Source organism: Saimiri boliviensis, chromosome 8 (genome assembly GCF_048565385.1).
Source record: "Saimiri boliviensis isolate mSaiBol1 chromosome 8, mSaiBol1.pri, whole genome shotgun sequence".
Classification (NCBI taxonomy): Eukaryota; Metazoa; Chordata; class Mammalia; order Primates; family Cebidae; genus Saimiri; species Saimiri boliviensis.
In genome coordinates, this window is record NC_133456.1 from 27,944,437 (window position 1) to 27,950,499 (window position 6,063).

Genomic DNA, 6,063 nt, shown 5'->3' on the forward strand with positions numbered 1-6,063 from the left:
CTTTGGATGAATTATCTATTTCTATGTCCTGTTCTACTCAAATCAAATGTGCCTTAGAACCAGCACCTCTCCCCACTTTTCTGACTTCTTTATTCTAATGTCACAGACTAGAATCTGAGAGACTTGCAGGGTTCCTCCCCTTCCTCTACTCCCTGCATGCATGCTATCATTAACACTGTTTTCTTTAGAAAGAACAGCCATTGCCCTCTTTTCCCTCTAATGCCATCCCAGCCCAGCCTTCAGCTCTATGATCTTGAATTTCTACAACAGCTTGCCAACTGGCTTCCCAAGGCAAAGTGGGGAAGTGAAGCCAACGATTTAAAGAAACAATAGGCCAGAGAGACAACTCACAGGAATATGTTAGCCATGGAGACTAGGGGAGAGGGTGTCAGGAGGGAGACGGAGGTGAAACATGTCAGCCGCCACAGGGAAGTGAGGGGCGGAGCGGATTAAGACATGGATACAAAATTTGGGTAAGTGGTGGGTTTTAAGTGATCTTCAGCAGAGGAAGAGGAGCACAGAACTGGGTGATAGGAGACAGTGTGTGGTGAGGGAGCAAAGCAGAGGACTGAACCACATCGCAGGCAGGACAGGGGCCAGTGTGAGGCGAAGGGATGGAACAGCAAAGAGGAATCATCTCTTCATCAAGTGTGGGCAGTGAAAAAGAAAATAAGACAGTAGCTAGACAGGCTGGTCAAGTTTCCAAATGTTTATTTTGCTCTGTTGTTTTCAAAATGGAACAGCTGTGCATAGAAAAAGCTGAGAGAAAGACACAGCAGAGAGAAAAAGAGAGGAATAGAGAATTCTGAAGCCAGAAGAATATCAGCCTCACTCAGAATGTGGAAAGGTGGTTGTCTTCCCTGCTGAAGTGAGCAGCCGGCACCCTGAAGGGTCTGCATAGAGGAAGCTAGTGGAAGATATTTGGGCCTCAAATCTTGATTCCCAGCCCTTAATCCATACTGCACAGGAAATTTCTAACAGAAAGCTGTTTCCTTTGTCACACTATTTTTCTGTTTAGAGTGAGGACAGGAAGTAATCTGTCCTCGTCTTTTAACAATTCCAAGGGAACGCCAAAACATCCCCTGGTCTTGGCCTTGCTTGCTGTACAGTTGTGACAGCCCCAAAGTTCTTCCTGACCTCTACTCTTAGTCTTTCCTGCTGCAGTGGAAGCTCATTCACTCTCATCCTGTCTTTGGGGGCAGCATGTGGTGACCAAAAAACCTGCCTGAATGAGGAAATCTGTAGGAGGTAAAAATCATGTCAATTTCCTACAGATCCTCAGGAAGTTTCTCTTACAGACTCCACACCCATGTTCACTGTCAGCCTTCACCTATTCAGATGAGATGGCAGAACTCAACAAACTAAAGAACATTCAAATATGCCTCAGTTTCCACTGGCATTTCGAAACAAAAACCCTCTTAGTCATCTCAGAGAGGCAGGTGCCAGGAAGCCAGAGGAATTATGCAGCTAATAAACTAAAACATATCTTAAGCTACCCACAAAGAGTTAGGTGTACTTAAGAAGTGGCAAGACATGCAATTCAGTCATCAGGAAACTGTGTCACCAAGTAGACCCAAGCAGGAGTGAGGTTTCCTTTCTGATGTCATCCCACGAGTCTAGGAGGATCTGCCAGGCATCCTGGAGGATATGTCTTGCAGCAAGTGACAAGAAAGGAACCAAGATGTGGAAAAGGAAGTGAGAAACAGAAGTTATGATGAAAAAGGAATAAAGACAAAGGTGGAGGAAAGATGGTGATATGAAAACAAAAAGAAGAAACCGAGGCAAAGAGCATGTTCAAGGGAGAGAAATCTCTTTCTGCCGTTGACTTAGAGCAGGGATCTTATGAATACAGTTTTATCATGGCTGGGCACAGTAGATTACGCCTGCAATCCCAACACTTTGAGAGGCCAAGGCAAGTGGATCACTAGGGCAGGAGATGGAGATCATTGTGGTAACACGGTGAAACTCCATCTCTAATAAAAATACAAAAAATTAGCCCATAGTGGTGGCATGTGCCAGTAGTCCCAGCTATTCGGGAGGAGAATCGCTTGAACCTGGAAGTGAGAAGTTGCAGTGATCCAGGATCTTGCCACTGTATTCCAGCCTGGGCAACAGAGCAAGACTCTATCTCAAAAACAAACAAACAAATAAACAAAAAATAATAATAATAAAGTTTTATCCGAACATAGCTGTGCCTGTTTATTTACTTAATGTTTATGGCTACTATTGTGTTACAAGGGCAGAGCTGAGTAGTTGCAACAAAGACCATTTGACCTGCCAAATCAAAAATATTTATTATCTGGCACTTTAAAAATAAAAAGTTTGCTGACGCCTGACTTAGAGTAATTAACTTCCCTTAATACTGATAGGCTCTCTGTGGTTCTTCAACTATTCAGAATAGTTATCTTCAGAAACCATTGTCTGAAAGAAAACAAAACTGGAGCCAAGCAATGGGAAAATTAATTAGAGCTGTAGCTTAGAGACTAACCAAAGTAAAACTGCTCTGAGATACAAAAGAAATTGCCAAGCTAAAGAACAAATCTGACTCTTGAAAAGACTGCTATAAAGACTTGGAACCAACTCAAATGCCCATCAGTGATAGAGTGGATAAAGAAAATGTGACACATATATACCCTGGAATACTATGCAGCCATTAAAAAGGATGAATTCATGTCCTCTGCAGGGATATGGATGAGGCTAGAAACCATCATTCTCAGCAAACTAACACAGGAACAGAAAACCAAACACCACATGTTCTTGCTCGTAAGTGGAAGCTGAACAATGAGAACACATGGACACGGGGAGGGGAACATCACATACTGGGGCCTGTTAGGGGGTGGTGGGCTAGAGGGCATTAGGAGAAATATCTAATGTTGATGGGTGCAGCAAACCATTGTGGCACATGTATACCTATGTAACAAACCTGCACATTCTGCATGTGTATCCCAGAACTTAAAATATAATAATAATAAAAGAGAAAACTACAATACTGACAATAAAGTCTTAATATCTATCCAAAAAAAAAGACTGTTACAGGTGGAAAATATATGCAGGGGAGGAGGGAGTATGTGTGTGTATAAAATATGATTTTATATTGATAAATACAAATCAGATATATATAGAAAAAATATATATTGTATTTTCTGATTAGATTTATGTTTCTGTATATTTTTTTTCTCCTGATTAGAAGTTAACAAAACTAAAATCACAATTGTTTCATGCTGAAAGTTTGATACTGTATGGCACTAAAGGGAAATAAAAGAGTGAATCAATATAATATATACATAATAATGTAAAATTGAAATATAGATAAGAGGTAAATTTGAGGGAAAGAAAAGGCTGTGTTTCCATCATCTTCTGATACTGACATGAAGATACAGGTTTGACAGTGGCATTTTTAATACAACTATCCAGAGTTCTTCCCTCCACCCAACAATGTAGAAACAGAGTCTCCCTATGTTGCCTAGGCTGGTCTCAAACTCCTGGGCTCAAGCAATCCTCCTGCCTCAACCTCCCAAAGTGCCGGGATACAGGCATGAGCCACCACACCCAGCCTACCCAAGGTTCTTGATAACATGAAACTGAGGAGGGAAGAGGATGGGAGTAAAGGATGAACACCATCCCATCAAACATGAAACAGGCTGATCAGAAGCTTTTGCAGAGAAATTCAAAAGACAGGTTAAAGCCACATATCTCTAGCATTTGGCACATGTTTTTCCACTATTTTCTTCAGATGACTTCTCCCCACACCTATAAATCCATCCCATGCCATTTTGTCCTGTCCTCTCCTCAACACACACATGCACACACACACACACACACACACACACACACACACACACACACATCCCTGCTGCATGCCAGGCACAAGATTCTGCTCTTCATTCTCGCATTTATCCAGTAATCCCTGCCCCGTCTTCATCTCTAGGCTTCTGCTCACAGGCACAAACTCTGCTGGGTACCTACTCCAAATCGATTCTTCCCCCCTTGCTACTAACAGAACTATAATAATATTCAGGAGGGCAGTATGTCCAGCTATGATGCTCACCTGCCCAGAATCCTTTGTAGCTAGGGGCGGCCATGCAACCTGTTTCTTATCATGAGATATGACTGAAGAAAAAGTCTGCTAGGGATTTGGGGAAAATTTTTGCCCTCCTCATACAGGCTCCGACTTCTCCCACCAGTCCTTCCTTTCTTTCCTTCTTCACTTTCTTTCCTACCCTTTTTACTTTCTCCTTTTTTCTGCCTTGTGCAGAAATGAGGTTTGAGGTGGAACAACCACTTGGGAACACAGATCAACAAAGCCACAAGCTAAGGATGGTGGAGCAGAAAGAGAAAAGAAGCCCAGGGCATCAATGGCTCCTTAATATCCTGCATTAGCCTTGGGCTTCTTGTATGTATGTCTCTTTTTAGCTAAGTCCCTGTAGTCAGGTTTACATAGTGAGTGGCCTAATACAACTAACTCCCATGCCCTTATTTTCTCCCTTCTACCTGGAAGGAAATTCTCCCCACCCAACAGCCAACTTTTGAAGTCCTGTACTTCCTTCAAAGCACACCCTAAATCCCATCTCCGTCAAGTGGACGTTCCACAATGCCTCAAAATCAATTTCCCTCTTTCCCATAGTCATACAGGGCACAATTAAAGTCATTAAAATGGTATACCCATCTGCTGCATGTCATAAATATTCATGTCTGTTTATTCATACATCCTCTCCCTTGACCGAGAGCTGCTAAGGGCAAGGTTCGTTTTTCACTCATTTTGAAGCCCTGCAACACCCAGCACAGTGCCCAGAGCAGTCACTCAGTGAAGGATTCTTGAATTTCTTTGATTGCACAAATATTCCTTCCTTACCAAGTGTATGTTATGGATCATATTAAAACACCCAGCTTCTATGTAGGTGGGATGGGAAAGTTAATAATTAGGAAAATAAACTTGAGAAATCCTAGTCATGTTTGACTATGTTTTGGCGGTATGAAACTGTGTGGTCCTGCTGCTGACTAATTGCCCAGATATACACACTAAGGCCAAAAGAAGGAACAGAAATGAGAAGGTATAGAAAGTCCAAAACTAGTCTATATATCATCAAACTAGTATGCTGGTTTCACCAAACTCAGCTTCAAACTGGTGTCTATTAGAGGCTGATTCATATCCAAAGTAGATAATATAGCTTATTGCCATGTAATTCCAGTTACGTATCTACTACTTATTTAATGCATTTATCTTGGTTGGCAAAAATTTATTGACCATCTGTTATGTGCCAAGTCCAGGTGACCAGCCATCCCGGGTTATCTGTGACTGAGCAGTTTCCTGAGACACAGAAATTTTCATTGCTAACACTAGGAGAGTTCCAGGCAAACCAGGATGGTTAGACACCCAAGAAACTCCATGCTTCATGCTTGATATAAAGCAGTAAAAATGATAGATGTTGTCCCTGCTCTACAATATGGTTGGTTTTTATTTGGGGTTCCTAGCAATTAAAAGTAAGTTTGCATCCTGTAACTACATTTTCAAATTGTACATGTTTGAGTTTATTAAACAGCAACCAAGGAAATCCAACACTTCCAGGTGCTAATACCTTAAATCTCCATGGTACAGTTGTCTGTGCATGTTGAGGGAAGAAGATGGACTTTGGAACAGGAGGGTAAGCCGAAGTTTAGTTCGTTAATGTGGTCATCGTTCTACTGGCTGTGAATTCCAACCAACTTTAATCACAGCCTGAGCCAGTTGTCTGTTGTTTTTGGATCAGCAGGCATGCTCCATCTTCAGGTTCTCAGCCCTCTTTGTGATACTAATTTTGACCTGTTGGTGGGACTGTGCCTTCTTTGGAAGGAACCAGGAGATGTCAACTTTTCCTAGGGGAATGTGGGGGTAATCTGATGGTGGCATCTGCTGATATGGCCACCACAACTGGTTGGAGCTTTTCTTCATCATTCTTCCATATTCATTCTTCCTATAGCTGGGTGCTGGGCCCTCCCATTTTTGACATATGAATGACATATTTCCCCTTTTAGAATGCCAGTCCTCATGGATAGATAATACATACCTCTGAGTTAATAATCTGA